This window comes from Formica exsecta, unplaced genomic scaffold, assembly GCF_003651465.1.
Source record: "Formica exsecta isolate Colony F162 unplaced genomic scaffold, ASM365146v1 scaffold155, whole genome shotgun sequence".
Classification (NCBI taxonomy): Eukaryota; Metazoa; Arthropoda; class Insecta; order Hymenoptera; family Formicidae; genus Formica; species Formica exsecta.
Window position 1 is genome coordinate 176253 of NW_021848872.1, and position 18105 is coordinate 194357.

The following is an 18105-nucleotide window of genomic DNA, read 5'->3' on the forward strand; positions in this document are numbered from 1 at the left end:
ACATATTATTACAATACGGAAACTAGCACATATAGCGCATATATCTAAAATGTAATATTAATATTAAACTGTTATTAATTAATAAAATGTATCAAGATATTTGAAAGCGTTTTAATTAAAGATAATTCAATTTTTTCATCGAGACTCGACTGAAAGTCTATATACGATACACATAACGTGCGATGTGAAAAATTATATGTATATTAGAAAAGAAAGATATGTATAATAGATAACGAGAAAGAGAGCTTATATATTAAAAGTAATTAATAAAATATGATATTTAATAAGCATTTTTTGTGAGTCAGATATTACAGTGTTAAGAATAATTTGTAATATATAATGAAAATTATTAATCAGCAATAATGTTAATTGCACACACACACACACACACACACACACACACACACACACACACACACACACACACACACACACACACACACACACACACACACACACACACACACACACACACACACACACACACACACACACACACACACACACACACACACACACACACACACACACACACACACACACACACACACACACACACACACACACACACACACACACACACACACACACACACACACACACACACACACACACACAATATATGTTTTAGAACATGTGCGCTCTTATTACATAAACATAGATATGTATATCTGGAACTCAATGCGAAAGCATCGAAGGATGCATGCGGGGGAAGAAGGCGGGCGAGGTTTGAGAAACAGAGATAGGCTCGACGCTTATATTTAATTAAAGAGAATACGGGCTCGAGCGTGGAGAGAAAATCGGATGAGGCAGGTAGCTGATTGAAGTTGGAGCGAAGCCTGTGTTTCTTGTCTAATTATCTACCCTCTTGTCCTTGTCGACCTGCCATGTTCACTTTCTATGTTTTATAGTTGTTGCTTTTGGGCAATTCACTTTCTTCCATCTCATCTCTTTTCCCCTCTTCTCTTTTTCTCCATCTATTTGTCTTTTTAAATATATTTTTATGTCTATCCTGTTTTTTCTATATCTAGTATCTCATAGATTATATTTGTAGTATCCCAGGAAAGACCGAAAAAGATAGACAACCTTGTTCAACTATTTTCCTCTCCATGTATTCTCGATTTTAACTCGTCTGCTTGTCTATGCCGATGAACGTATCGATTGCAAATGGCCGTAAGGATCGAGCTCCCAAAAGTTTTTAATTAGATCGCCGTTTCTTCCTTTCTCGGCGATCAACAATGTTAATGTGATCAGGGATAAAATTCGCCGCCCTGAGCACCGGTGTCTGCATGGACGACATGGAAAATTTCTCGTTTTTTTTTCTTTCTAATCGCCTTTTTTTGTCGCCCCCGCCCGAGCTGTTTCTCGCTTGTCCTTCAACGGCTCTCCACGTGATCTCGGTCGCCCTTCGTTCCCTCCCTTGCTTGCCACAGTCGAATGGTGCAAAACGATCGACTCGATCCCTGGCAGATTGGTTTTAACGAGTTTCCTTTCAACGCGGTTTATCGAGGAATTGCGGACGCTTTCGGTGAGCTTCTTCCTCCGCGTCTCCTTCTCCCCTGGCCAAATACGCTAGGGAAATTTCCACGGAAGATCTTAATTAAAGACGCCCGCCGAAAAATGAGAGCTTCCCCGGATTGGAGAGAAGGGCGTTATTGCCGCACCGACGCGGCGCGGATCCGATTATCGCACGGTCTGATCTATTAACTGTGTGTACGTAGCTTAAGGGGATTCTCGCGAAAGTTGGGCCGCGTTGCCACTATAACGTAAATAAATACGCGACCGATCAAATTTTAGTTAAGAGCTCGGCATTTTGCGACGAAACATGCATTTTACAGATATTTCAGATGGAAAATATATGACGCTCGTAAAATGTCTCGCGAAATATTTGTCCCTATTTAATCGAACATAGTGTAATTCTCGCCGTTTAAAAAGTCATCCATTATTTGTAATATTTATACGCTATGCCAAAAATTTTTGTTTGTTGCTGTACGAAGTAGATCAATATCATCGTGCATTATGTCATGTTAAATTAAGTTTCGATAAAAACCATCGCGTTCGAAACTTCCAAATGAAAACATTCCCATTATGGCAATGCAAAATATTTATTGTAGTAAAAATAATACAGCAAAATGCCGAAATTGTCTCCTATCGAATTTAGCCGCTTAAATTCAACCTATTTTATACCAGTAAGCACCCTCGCACGTATATTCGCACGTAACTCGGAGATAAGCGCACAGCCAGTGCCGTAAGTCTATCGAGCTTTCAGACGGCAAAAAGTGGAGGAAGCGGAGACGAGATTGGGAGTAGGAGAGAAAAGAGAAGCCCGGCTTTTAACAGTAAGACGATGGAGACCGGGACCCGTCTGATAGGAGATTGACGCTCTAGCGCGTGAGAAAAGAAAAGGGAAACAGGGCTTACTAAACGCGTGGCGGAAAGAACGTTTTCTCTCTGCCGTTTTCAGATATTTAAATCCGCGCGAACGACCTCGAGGGTTCCGCTCGCGAATCACCAATCTCTCCTCCTCCCTCCCCCTGTGATCCGAAATCTTGCGAGCGAGAGTTTGCAAGGCGCAACGAATCCGCTCCTGTCTGGTTTCTGGTTCTAGCTCGAACGAGAACGGATGGAACGCGGTACGGGAAATGGTAGGAAGGAGTAGCGAAACGGTGGGAAAGATAGGAAGAGTGCGGAGTGAGTTGTTCGAGCGTGACGTGTATTCTTGTCAGGGTGAAGCCGAAAGACGTAGTATACAGCAGACTTTACAGGCCGCTTGTTGGAGAGGAAAAAGAAGACGACGTGAGCGAGAGAGTGAGGAAGGGGTAAGGAACACCGGGGAAGAAAGAGAGAGAGAGAGAGAGAGAGAGAGAGAAAGAAAGAGAGTGATAAAAAAATTGCGGAGGAAGAGAGGATCTCCCCGGTATGTACTTTTTAATGGTGTGGGTGTGTCGGCGCGGATGGAGGAGTAAGTTTTAAAAACATCCCGGCCGACGCGCCTCCGTGGTGCTGGTTTTATCGCTACCTCCTGCCTCCAGGAGGACTCTCTTTCTTTCTCTCCCCCTGTTTCTTCTCCCAGACTCCGTTCTGTAAACCCCCATCCGGGCAAAGCCTTCCTCGCCCATCGTGGCACCGGGAGCACTTGCCTACGTACGTACTGTCGGCTGTAAATCCACCGAAAAGCATCTACGGGTATCAAGAAACAAGTCTGGGCCGCAACGACGCTTGAGCTTTTAAACCTGCATGAGAGCGTAGCATGCAATTTCGTAACGATCTGCGCACGCAGGTGCTATCCGGGTGGAACAACGAGAAAAAGTTGCCGCCTGAAATGCACCCCACGATACGCTCGAGAGAGTGCTTAAGGTTTTTTTTATTGATCGCATTTGTCATTAAATGTACAACGTGGCGAAAATACTCGGGAATGAATATTCATCAGTATATCCGTGCTTCTATCATAGCGGAGTGAATAAAATTATGACGAAGCAGAGTTTCGTATTATAAGAGTTCATAAAATAATGCTCTTCACTTTATATTTTAAAATTGCTATAAAATTGTGATAATTAATATAGAGCATATATGTATATATTGTACAATATATATCAACGTTTTAAGATCGTAAAAAAACTTTATATATATATATATATAAACTGTTTCTCTTCAGATTAGAATTTGCGACAATATTCAAGATAGAATTTTATTTCTACGAGTAATTTTATACATCACATGTCTCGATGTATGTGTATTCTGATATATTTTGATTTGTATACGTATTTAACGTGTTTAACTGTTTTTTGTATTACATGTCATATAAAATTTCTAAATGGAATTTTCTGACCCAAATTTTGTATTGCAAAATTATAAATTGTATATATAAAGTGAGTTTTATAAAATAAAATAGATTTTTGTTATTCTGAGGTCAATTTATTTCGATAGTGAAAACCGATAACTGGTAATACTAATTCATCGATCTCCTATCTATAATCGATAAAGTATTCATTCAAGTACAGACCACGCAATAAATTACGTGCAACAAACTCAACTACAAGGTGGCCAAAGAAGGCGACTAAGAGACGTTTTTAGAGTAACTTCGACGCGCCGATGCGAAACTCCTTCTCTCCACCACCTCTGGCTGGGGTTCGTCTACTTCGACGTTGCCGCCTTCATGTCATTCTGTCGGCCTTTTTGCTTCGAGATACTTTCCCTTTGACCGACAGGAGTAGATTGGATATTTTTCCTCGTAGAGCACCTGGGTTTTTCCTCGCTGCACTAGGCGGTCCAACGGTGAAACGCGACTAGAAGTTCGGCTTTGCGTTTCGCGTCTTCCAGAATTCGCACACGCATACCGTACGGATGGCGGATACAGGCTGCGCGATGCAGAAGGTGATACACAATTCGCAACAACCAAATCGGCAGCCGGTGCCGCGCGCGAAACAACTCGTCGTATCAACATCCTATTTCGTTTCCCATTACGTAAACGTCTGAAGCACGCGATTTATTTGCTTTATTTTTCGTACGGAATGTTCTTTGGCAGAACCTCAAAGGCAAGTCGAGTCCGCGTTCGCCCCTTCCTCGCCCTCCGTCTCGTTCGCTGTCCTTTTCCCGTCTCTTTTTCTCTCTCTTTCTTTCTCTCTCTTCTAGGCTACCCTTGCCGCTCTCTCGTAGACCCACGACTCCTCACATATGATTACCATCGATGTGAAGCGAGCTAATATCCGAATTTTTGCGATTCCTTTTCCGGGATATTGAAAGCCATTTTCCTCCCACTCTATGCCTTGTCTTCTCCCATTCCGAAACTCTGACTTTTTGGGCTCTCTCTCTCGGAATATACCGCTTTGCCTTTTTATGGATTCATCGTAAAGATCGAGCCAACCAAAAATGGCCAGAGATATCGATCGTGAAGAAATGAGAACGCGGAGTTATTTCGTTCTATGAACTTGCTATCCAACTTGCCAGATTGGAAATGGAAATTTTATGATCGCATCATCCGATTAAATCGGGCAAGAGCCGAATATCACCGTGATACGTATCCACGAGTAGTAATTATATAATCGGTCGTGCACTCTCTGCGGTAATGTTTGATATCGATGCATATAAATGCGATTCCGCGCGTAACTATGCGTGAGTATGAAATCGCTATTACGATATTAAATCGACGCGATAATAACTACGGCGATTCCAGGCGGTTGCTATTAATAAAGGCAATACCGCAGAAATTTATACGAGCGTGACATTATTTATGTAATAAAATCTATGAAATTTGTACTTTAAGAAAACGATTAATCATTTACTCGATCAAAATATTATAAAAGGAAATAACCAAATGATAAAGCGTGCAATATAAATCAAGTCCAGCAATTGTAAAAACTGCAGATCGAAACAGCAAAGAGCGTGTTATAAAAGACATTAGATGAAACGCAATAATAAAAATAGGATCATGAACATATTCTTTGAAAGTATAACGACTTGTATGAAATGAAAGAATTTTTACAGCTTTGAAGAATGTACTGTATCCCCTCGCTGACGTTGAAATTGTACAAGGAACGAGGCAATTGTCGACGTGCACTTATGACACAGCGCGAATCGAAACAATTGTCGGATTCGCAATGAAATTTCGCTTGTATATGTATTCGCCAACGAGTTTCTCGAACGCGGCCGGTAGCGAACGAAAGAGAGTTGCGGGGGAAGTTTTCCCCGCGAATACTCAACATCTCGCCGTAAAGAAACAATCGGCACTTCCGCACTTGTATACTTCCTTCGCTCCGCGGGGAATGCAATCTGCGTGTCTCACCCCGCGGCGAAACAAAGCTATTTTTCCGAGACCGGACGCGCGTGCGGCACCACCGCCCCTCGACCGTTAAAAAGAAATGTCATTAGAGTTCTCTTTTGTGGCTTGACCCGCGCGTGCAATAGTTGGGAAAATAGGTTAATAGAATCCTAATACGAGCGGGCCGAGCGCCGAAGCGTTTTGTTCTCCTCTTCACGGATAAGCGGGATCGCGGCTCTACTCCGTTGAACACCGGGGAAGTAAGAGAGAGAGAGAGAGAGAGAGAGAGAGAGAAAGAAAAAGAGTGATAAAAAAATTGCGGAGAAAGAGAGGATCTCCCCGGTATGTACTTTTTAATGGTGTGGGTGTGTCGGCGCGGATGGAGGAGTAAGTTTTAAAAACATCCCGGCCGACGCGCCTCCGTGGTGCTGGTTTTATCGCTACCTCCTGCCTCCAGGAGGACTCTCTTTCTTTCTCTCCCCCTGTTCCTTCTCCCAGACTCCGTTCTGTAAACCCCCATCCGGGCAAAGCCTTCCTCGCCTATCGTGGCACCGGGAGCACTTGCCTACGTACGTACTGTCGGCTGTAAATCCACCGAAAAGCATCTACGGGTATCAAGAAACAAGTCTGGGCCGCAACGACGCTTGAGCTTTTAAACCTGCATGAGAGCGTAGCATGCAATTTCGTAACGATCTGCGCACGCAGGTGCTATCCGGGTGGAACAACGAGAAAAAGTTGCCGCCTGAAATGCACCCCACGATACGCTCGAGAGAGTGCTTAAGGTTTTTTTTATTGATCGCATTTGTCATTAAATGTACAACGTGGCGAAAATACTCGGGAATGAATATTCATCAGTATATCCGTGCTTCTATCATAGCGGAGTGAATAAAATTATGACGAAGCAGAGTTTCGTATTATAAGAGTTCATAAAATAATGCTCTTCACTTTATATTTTAAAATTGCTATAAAATTGTGATAATTAATATAGAGCATATATGTATATATTGTACAATATATATCAACGTTTTAAGATCGTAAAAAAACTTTATATATATATATATATAAACTGTTTCTCTTCAGATTAGAATTTGCGACAATATTCAAGATAGAATTTTATTTCTACGAGTAATTTTATACATCACATGTCTCGATGTATGTGTATTCTGATATATTTTGATTTGTATACGTATTTAACGTGTTTAACTGTTTTTTGTATTACATGTCATATAAAATTTCTAAATGGAATTTTCTGACCCAAATTTTGTATTGCAAAATTATAAATTGTATATATAAAGTGAGTTTTATAAAATAAAATAGATTTTTGTTATTCTGAGGTCAATTTATTTCGATAGTGAAAACCGATAACTGGTAATACTAATTCATCGATCTCCTATCTATAATCGATAAAGTATTCATTCAAGTACAGACCACGCAATAAATTACGTGCAACAAACTCAACTACAAGGTGGCCAAAGAAGGCGACTAAGAGACGTTTTTAGAGTAACTTCGACGCGCCGATGCGAAACTCCTTCTCTCCACCACCTCTGGCTGGGGTTCGTCTACTTCGACGTTGCCGCCTTCATGTCATTCTGTCGGCCTTTTTGCTTCGAGATACTTTCCCTTTGACCGACAGGAGTAGATTGGATATTTTTCCTCGTAGAGCACCTGGGTTTTTCCTCGCTGCACTAGGCGGTCCAACGGTGAAACGCGACTAGAAGTTCGGCTTTGCGTTTCGCGTCTTCCAGAATTCGCACACGCATACCGTACGGATGGCGGATACAGGCTGCGCGATGCAGAAGGTGATACACAATTCGCAACAACCAAATCGGCAGCCGGTGCCGCGCGCGAAACAACTCGTCGTATCAACATCCTATTTCGTTTCCCATTACGTAAACGTCTGAAGCACGCGATTTATTTGCTTTATTTTTCGTACGGAATGTTCTTTGGCAGAACCTCAAAGGCAAGTCGAGTCCGCGTTCGCCCCTTCCTCGCCCTCCGTCTCGTTCGCTGTCCTTTTCCCGTCTCTTTTTCTCTCTCTTTCTTTCTCTCTCTTCTAGGCTACCCTTGCCGCTCTCTCGTAGACCCACGACTCCTCACATATGATTACCATCGATGTGAAGCGAGCTAATATCCGAATTTTTGCGATTCCTTTTCCGGGATATTGAAAGCCATTTTCCTCCCACTCTATGCCTTGTCTTCTCCCATTCCGAAACTCTGACTTTTTGGGCTCTCTCTCTCGGAATATACCGCTTTGCCTTTTTATGGATTCATCGTAAAGATCGAGCCAACCAAAAATGGCCAGAGATATCGATCGTGAAGAAATGAGAACGCGGAGTTATTTCGTTCTATGAACTTGCTATCCAACTTGCCAGATTGGAAATGGAAATTTTATGATCGCATCATCCGATTAAATCGGGCAAGAGCCGAATATCACCGTGATACGTATCCACGAGTAGTAATTATATAATCGGTCGTGCACTCTCTGCGGTAATGTTTGATATCGATGCATATAAATGCGATTCCGCGCGTAACTATGCGTGAGTATGAAATCGCTATTACGATATTAAATCGACGCGATAATAACTACGGCGATTCCAGGCGGTTGCTATTAATAAAGGCAATACCGCAGAAATTTATACGAGCGTGACATTATTTATGTAATAAAATCTATGAAATTTGTACTTTAAGAAAACGATTAATCATTTACTCGATCAAAATATTATAAAAGGAAATAACCAAATGATAAAGCGTGCAATATAAATCAAGTCCAGCAATTGTAAAAACTGCAGATCGAAACAGCAAAGAGCGTGTTATAAAAGACATTAGATGAAACGCAATAATAAAAATAGGATCATGAACATATTCTTTGAAAGTATAACGACTTGTATGAAATGAAAGAATTTTTACAGCTTTGAAGAATGTACTGTATCCCCTCGCTGACGTTGAAATTGTACAAGGAACGAGGCAATTGTCGACGTGCACTTATGACACAGCGCGAATCGAAACAATTGTCGGATTCGCAATGAAATTTCGCTTGTATATGTATTCGCCAACGAGTTTCTCGAACGCGGCCGGTAGCGAACGAAAGAGAGTTGCGGGGGAAGTTTTCCCCGCGAATACTCAACATCTCGCCGTAAAGAAACAATCGGCACTTCCGCACTTGTATACTTCCTTCGCTCCGCGGGGAATGCAATCTGCGTGTCTCACCCCGCGGCGAAACAAAGCTATTTTTCCGAGACCGGACGCGCGTGCGGCACCACCGCCCCTCGACCGTTAAAAAGAAATGTCATTAGAGTTCTCTTTTGTGGCTTGACCCGCGCGTGCAATAGTTGGGAAAATAGGTTAATAGAATCCTAATACGAGCGGGCCGAGCGCCGAAGCGTTTTGTTCTCCTCTTCACGGATAAGCGGGATCGCGGCTCTACTCCGTTTCTCCATCAAGAAAAAGATGCAATTGGTTCTTACACGCGGACGTATAATCGCATCAAACTTTCAATCGCGTGCTTTGATCTCGCGGAAGATCTTCCGCAACGAAGAAACGAAGCAAAAATGAAAAGGCGGGCCGGTTCATTCATGTTGCGGGCGCGCGATTCTCTTCCTAGGATTGCGTTTTCTGCTAGGATATCACAGTCTGTGTAAAATAGTCGTCTGATATTACTGTACTGAATTGATGGATTATTGCAGGTTTACTCCTTCCTTGGAAATTTCCGCTTTAATTATAGAGCGGCAATTATAGTGATGTTTTGCGGGGCAGAAAGATTAACAATGCCATTGTTATGTCGGGTGATAGCCGTAGCTGAATATCAAATTCGGGGGTTCAAGCGCGTTTCGAAACGAGACCGTGTGACCCATAGAAGTGACCTGCTTATGACGCAAGAAGAGAGACGATCACATCGCGCTGAGGGGCAAAGAGAGTAGAAGCAGGAAAGAAGGTAAAACTCTATGGAGAAGAGGAAGAGACGAAAGACGGCGCGAGAGGAGAATTCTCCAGAAACTCAACGACTGCGAAGTAAGACACCCAGAGCCGCGTTATTTCCAGGCCGACGGTACCTTTTGATCTTCCAAAGTCTAGACTTCCTTCAGTCTTCCATCCTACGGCTCGGCAGTCGTGCTCACTAGGAAGTAAACGCTTCGGGACCGACTTATCGAAACTTTACGGAACTACGCCGATATCCGACCTTTTCCCTTCCTCTCTCTCCCATTTATCCACCTTCCTTCTCCTTCGCCCGTTTCGCCCTTCTTTCTCCCTTCAATCTGCTCCCCGCCACGACATCGAACCCTCGTCACTATCAATCCTACAAAGACTTTTTTCCCTTCTCGGGCCCCGCCGATAAATCGCATCCCGGTAGCCGTATTTTTACCCCAGGCGTTCCTCTTCTTCTTTATCGCTCACGCCTTCTACGTCATCGATTTGTACTTTAATGACTTATTTCTTTATTTCGAGGAAGGATGTATATCTTTAATATTATGTTTTACAGAGTTTGCACAACGCTAACAAATCTTTACTTCAAAAATATTATCGGCTCGCGATGATGAGATGAAGAAAAACAATTTTCAACATGTACACATACATCTCGTCGTTGAAAATAAATCTTTACTACTACCCTCCATCTTTTAACCGGCACTTACTATTACATTTATCGTCCTCTTAAAAGATTCGGGGCAGTCCGGGTTTTCCGGATCTCATCCATATTCCTCACAGCTGGCCTCGCAATTCGATCGACTACGGCCGACTTCGTGGCCGGGCTTCGCCGCACCGCTGTATACAAAGTGTTCCATTGAATGACGCTAATAAAACCGGGCTGCGAAATGGAATGGAGGGGAGAGGGAAGATTGTTGAAAGAAATCAGGTCGCGCGGATCCCGCAGACGATCTAAATTGAAATCGGAGTTGCTCGCGATTGCACGCAGGCGGATGCGAGTTTTGGATCACACTCCTTCCGGAGAATCCTCGCTCACCCTTCCGAGGCAGTCGTACCAACTCAATTCCCCTCTTTCCTTCGTTCTTCCTCTTTCTAGTCGTCGGCGTCGTCGTCGTCGTCATCGTTGAGTAACCTTCTGCTCGCCATACAATCCGCCTCGCTACTTACGTTTGGTTCCGGTGAATTAAGCCGCGAGGGAAGTCAATTGGAAAAGTTCTTATTGGCTCGCGTTTAGGAATTCCATGATGCCAGCCCATATAGTTCGATTTGTAGACGGACGCGGCTATTTCTACGCGGATGAAATCGTGCGAGACAGGCGAGCTGACGCTCTCCCGAATCGGATATCCTTCGCGTTCGATTTTATCGGGTTGCGCGTGAGTGTCGCTCCTTCCCTTGCCTCATCCTCCTCGTGCGCTTACGATTAGCATTTCATCTGACTAAGGGGATATAAACCTTTCTAACTTTTTCCATGTATTCCCCTGTTCATTCGCTCGATTGGCTATCAATTTCGCTGTACATCAAATGTCTACGAAGTAATATTGGTTCGTAAACTTCTGAAACTGTGTTAGAAAGAAAGAGAGAGATTCTTTATAGACATAAAATCCAAGCATCCCATTTCGAAATTGGCGATATTGCTGGATGAAACGTTTCACGAATAACACTAAAAAAATACAAAAAATGTATAATATATTCAAAAAATAATCTTTCAGATATTTTTTTTCTTTTGTATTATCCATTTAAATTCGTTGAAATTCTGTCATCCAATTGACTATTACAAAAGCTATTGTTTTGTTCCGATAAAATCGCTTGTATGAAACATACGTCGTTTTGTATAGTTCGCACGTTAAAATTAGTATGTAACGAATCGTGCGTGCAAATAACGACCTCGTCTATATACGAAACTCGTTACGCGCGAAAAACAAATACAGCACGGCTCGCCACGCCGTACACCTCAGAAAAATGGCCAGAAAATGGTCCGCCGTTCACACCCCGATATTTTCCCCGGGCGTATAAAAATATGCGCTCGTCCCTCGCCGACTTCTCCCCCTGTTTCTGTTTATTTTAACTGTTCGCGCATTTATTTTCACCGAGCAATTTCGAATTTTAGTTCTCGCACCAGCCGATTCGAGGACAAGAGCTCGCAGTGGAATATGCATTTTCGACTTTTACCAAGAGAGCTCTGGAAGAGATCGAAGCGGGTTAACGCGAAGCCGACTATTTTTGCATCGAGTCAACGAACGATCCGTCGAATGCCCCGCAAAACATACGACCGGCAAGAAAGAGTAAATCGCGGCGTGGCAAGAGACATACAAGCGGCAATAGCATCGAGGATTATCCGTTTCAATTCCATTAAATGCCCGCGCGCGTTTTGTATATCGGCATATAGTCAATCGTGTGCGAGCGAGCGCGGTTAAATTCGGCCGCTCGGTCCACGGCATTATTAAATTATTCTGCCGTTTCGCGATTATATACGGCGTAGTTGCTACACTGCCCCATCGAACGCGAAAAATCGATTACTCGTGGCCCGTCGCTGCCGTTCCGTTGCCAATCGCGCGCGGATCGGCTGCGAATCGTGCTTCGCGAACGGATGCATCGCCCTGTCGCCGCCGCCGTCTCCACCGCCCGTCCATTCTCGCGAAAATAAATTTTGCGAAACGCCCGCGCGTGGCCGTTTAAACGCCCGGAATTTTGGGAATACTTTACGACCCGCGTGCGATCCGATATTTGTGAAATACGAGCGATACGAGATTCGAGAGTGCGCGCTGGGGGATTAAAAAAATAATATACATATGAGCAACGATGATCGTGATCGGAGTCGACTGATCTTGATACGTCGCGGATGAAACGAACAATAGGCAATCGATGCCTCCGAAAGAGCACGTGCAAGGAAACGCGGAGAATAAGCTCTGTAATAATACTGGAAAATTTTTACATCGAGAATAATCGGTCAAAGATAACAATCAGAGCTAATTGCGAGAGCGCGCCGCTTTTATATATCAATATGCATTTATTGCGCAAACTGATTTATGCACCGTGACAAACAGCTCGAAAAAGGACGGCGCGTGTACGCGTTCGTAAAATTGATCGGCGAGAAGCGTGCGCGAGAGAATCCGGTCGGGCTGATTGTAAATTGTAAGCAATTTCGTAATTGCGTGGACAAAGCAATTAAGCCATTTGACCAACCGTGCACGGGGCGAGGCGAGGCGAGGTGCTCCGTGACAAATACATCGGCTGACGTTATAACCGCGCAAACAGAGAGCGATAATGCAATTTGGATAATACACGACCGCCGTCGCGCTGCGCCAGGTGTAACGGGATGAGCGTAAACACAACGCAACAAAGTTGGATCACTTGATGAAAATCGACGGCACTGCGAAAGGCCAAATGTTATTCCACCGACGTGCATCCGCCTCCCGTGCGTGTTCCTCTCCCCCTCCGTAAAACGTAAAACTAAAAATCCACCGCGACGCGACTGTAACATTTCCCGAAGCGCGCCCGCGCTGTTTTTATTGCGACGTGAGCGCATTGTGCACGACCGATTTGTAGCGAGCGCGGCGAGCATATCTAGGTGCATACATATTTTTACGAATTCATATGAATTTGGACCCCTTGTTTGGACCAAAGTAATAACGCGCTAGCCGAGCAGCGTGAACGGATTGTCCGACAATGTTACCGTCAGGCAAAGGACTCCATTCCATGCTTTTAATCGCGTGAACGACTAATTTTATTCGACATGCGCAAAATTTTGCCCCAAACCACCATCATCTACCTTAGGCATTCTTGTCGGTATGGAACGCGCCATTATCCCGGGACTTCGAAGCTCGTCATCCTCGTTTCTACTAAATTCCATCGCCGAACCCCGAGAAGACTCGAGCAGAGAAGGAGAAGGAGAAAGGGGGAGAAGCGAGGAACAGGCGAATAATAGCATGAGACTAGCTGTTTCTTAATTTCACCGAATACCACGTTTCTCCCGTTTTCGTTCGTAAAACGAGAACCGCGGCGGAACATTCGGATTCTACGTTGTCAAAATTTTTTCGTCGAGGAATTCTAGCTCGGCCAACATAAAGCTCCGCGAAATGATCCATAAAATCGAACATTTCTCCGATATAAGTATGCGCATTCAGGTGCGGTTGCATCCAGCCGAATGCACGCGCGCTCTCCCTGTTAGGGGAAGGACGGAGTGGACATCGGGAGGGGTTGAAAGGAATATATACAGAACTCTCGCGAAGGGGAAAGAGCGATGAGGGAGAATGCGACTAAGGGGTTTTTGGCGGAGGAGACGACGCGCATCGAACGTGTATACGATGATCCCGCGTGGAGGGATTTTAACGCAAATGAGAAATGCTCTCTTTCTTTCTCTCTCGTTGCACGATAAACAATCGAGATAAAGGATTTATAGTCGCGCGGGAAACAGTTGCCATAAAAGTCTCGGGTTGTTTCCAATCTGTCAACTCTCGGTGCCATCAAGTCGGAGCGAGACAGAGGCCTCCCGTGCTACCCTCGACGCGAGCTGCCGTTTCGCTGTTCTCGTCCGTCGCACATATCGACGGCGATGGAGTGTATCTCTGGGTACACGTATGTTACATTCACTCCCACTGTTCGCTAGCAATCACGGTATTGGAAGCTTCTCGCGCCCGAACACGTCGTCGTTACACTCACAAAAATGTTACGCCAGTCATACGTTGCAGTCCCATTTTCAAAATTGTCAGATCTGTTCGATTTCCGCGACTATATGACATGAGGGAAATAAATACTGTTTTTTACGGAAATATTACACACGGAAAATTATGCACACAATATTATAATATTGTAATTGTAATCATGCGTATTCTATAATTTTAAGTTTAATTATCGGAAGAAATATTTTCTTTATTCTTCCAGTATGTGTGTAAATAATGCGATTTCAAAATATTGCGGTATTGTAAACGATCCGTCGTAAATATTAAAGATGACATTTCGCACTCTCGAGAATAGGATGTCATGCGGAAATCGCACCAGAGTAAGATTCGGTACTCTATCGAATTCCCACGGGACGAATTAAGGCACGCGGTTCTCTTGCGCGTATTAACGGCGAAACTATGGCGTGCGCGTTAATGGACACTTAAATTATGCATTCGCGCTCTCTCGGCTCGCGTCAGCCGTCTAATTAGTTATTTATACATTCCAAGCGGGCGTGAGCTAGTGTCAATGATTAAGAAGGCACCGGGAGGAAGGCGGAAGTTTCGCGTCGAGTATTTAACTTTGAGCGGGAGTGAATTGTGTCGGGGGAACAGACGACAAGGTGGAGGGAACAAGGAAGAAATCGGGAGTGCGCTAGAGCAACGAAAGAAGCGAAGTCTCGTCGCGATGTTGTACACGGGTATTCAGCGGGGGATAGTTTCCTCGCGTTTATGCGAATTTAAAGGATCCTCCCTTAAGACTGGCCTCCCGCGAGGGCGGAAGTACGCAGTCTGGAAAATTCAACTCGGTCTCCCCCTCCCGTCTCTGACGTCGACTCGAGACTTTATAATGTCGGTTTAATTGTATCTCGCTGACAGATTGTTGGATAATTAGTGTTCGTCGTTCGGCGACGGTAGACTCGTTAAAATGCGATTATCGCGCTTGCGTGACGCCGAGGAAGAAAGATTCGATCTTTGTACTTTGCGATGCTTCGAGGTGGCCGCGATGGATGTATAAAAAAATCGAAGGTACATCGAGCACTCCTCGTATCAGATGCGCAGCTGCAAAAGTGAAATTAAAGTTGCACGAATATCGAGCGTGTATGATCCCTCGCGTTACAAAAGTTCGTCAAACTAAAATTACATTTTACGACATATCGATATTGAGTTTCGCCCTCGCTGTAAACGACGACATTATAAGATTGATAGAGGCAACCGTAAATAGAATGCACTGTAGCATAAGGGAATATTAAGATTTAAAGTTTATATAATCCTACATAATGATTCTCTCAGAATAAAGACAAAGTGGAGATACACTAATATGCTTTCTATTTTTCTTTTATTCTCTCTTTTTTGTATATTTTTCTTTTCTCGTGGAAGACGAAAGTGAAATATATGGCCAGACGTTGCTGATGTGACTCTTTTCAATGGAATAAGAAGTACATTTCAAGTGTGAAACAGATATCACCTGGCGCTGTCAAAAACTAAAGCGCATTCTTGGAGCGACCATCTATCACAGAAAAAAATTCTAAGAGAAGAATTCACAATGTTATTTTATAGTCGTATCCAGCAAAATATAATATATAAGATATATACATATATACATATATATATGTATATAAAGCATTATTAATTTTCTCGTATTTTTAAATTGCAAGATTATTAATGTTTTTCTTTAATATTTCTCCTTCATAATACAATTTTAAAATCAAATAATCCTCTAGAAAAATTTATGTTCATGAATTTTCTTCAGCTGCTATATATGAAGTATCTCATCTATTGCCGCGATTTCATTTTACCATCATGGAGGAAGAAAAAGTACGAGAAGAAAATAGGTACACGCATTACGTGCGTAACCGCAGTTCCGCCGAGATCATGGACCGCGAGTAGTGAGTCAGCATCATCATTAAAAGGCAAGCTAACCAAAGAGGGGCCGAAGAAAAATAGAAGAGCGATACACCCTTTCGAGCACCTGTTTGGCATGCCTCTCGCGCCCTTGTCTACCCTACCTTATTTTTTTCTATCCCTATTTCTCCTTTTCGTCTATTCTCGTATCCTACCGTCAAAGCTCTCTCTCACTCTTTCTCTTTCTCTCGCCCCGCTTCGCCCCTCGCCTATCGCACCACCTCGTTTTTCTCGTCGGATCCGTAAAGTGCGGTGTTCCGTCCTCGTAACGATTCTTTCGCTCTTCTACATCCGGTCCGAGGGGCTGAAACCAACGAAATTAAGAAACCGCGTCACGCAGTAGCGCCCATTACCGCGAGGTAAACATACGACTCGCGTACACGCGCGGAATATCACGCAGGCGACTTAAAAAAAAAAAGCGGCGGTCATCGAAGGTGCCTCCCACGAAGGATAGAAACGGCTTTAATCTCCTGATCGGATTCTCCCATTAATCGCGTCTCCTTTTTCCATGTTCTTTAAGCATCGCGTCTTGATCGAATCCTTGAGTACAGTCAATAGTTTTTATAGTTGCCTCTTTCGGCGAAAAAAAAAAGAAAAAAATGCAAAAAAAAAAGAAAAAAGAAAATTAAAGAGCAGAAAAATAATATTTCCTTAATTTATATGTATTGTGTATGGGTGCGTGTGTAATTCTAAAATATTTAATTTTTTAGAAATTATTTTTTTTAGAAATATATGTCAAAACGAATGAATACAATGTGTTTAATCTTGTATTATAAATAAAAAAAATGATAAAATCTGTTTTTTTTTTTTTAATATTTAATAAGTGATAAATACTATATTAATAAATACGATATTAATAAATACTATTGCCTGATTAGAATATTGGTCATGTCTATTCAAACATTGTTGTATACTTTGCATAAACATGAAGCCGGACGTTATGTGTACTCTATAATCTGAAATCTGAATAATGGATATATGCGTTAGTAATCTGATATTAATTAATTAATTAAGAGCTTATGTATCAGCAGCTTAAAATATAAGCTTTCAAATAGCAATGATATATTGGTCTATATTTGAAAACTCGCATATATTCTCTCAGCTAACTTGTTTCCTATAGACTTCTTTTTATACTAATAATAAACCATAGATATTAATTATATTAAAGAACATAAAAGAAATGTTAATAAACGGAATTTTGTGTATTTAATCAATTGACTTGAGCAATAGTTACAAGACTCTTTATTGTGACGCATTAATAGTTTTTATAAATCAAACTTTTTCATTTCTTTACGAACAAGAACAAGTAGAATATCATCTTTGTAAAATGAGGTTTTCGAAAAGTTGAAATTCGTAGTATATATATAAATACTTATCTAATTTCTGCGCACTCTCATTGCGAGCTGATCGTTAAATTCTTGTCGTAGAACTTTGTAATTACTTTGGAAAACTTTTTATCTGGATCGAGCATACTTTCCCCGAGATTCGCTGTTTTTAAAGACTTCCATTTTCAAAATCCTGGCTTCTTATAAAACTATATATATACCCTCATGATATTATCTTTCCATCTTATCCTTTTTAAATCCTTTTGATAAGTAGAATATTTTTTTACATAGAATTCTCATTGATGTCATTCTTTAGAACAATTACATACTTTGTGTTTATTAAAACGTCGCTTACTTTTTATTTCATCATTGCACGTCTCTTTTCACTCCCAAGTTGCCCACTTAAATATTCCGCTTTCGACGTTACCGTTGCCGACCGAAAATGTCATCACTCTTGAGCGAAAGATTAACTGTCGCTCGTACCTCATGCTACTCATCTCGTCTTTCCTCTCTCTTTCTCTCTTTCACTGCTCCTCTC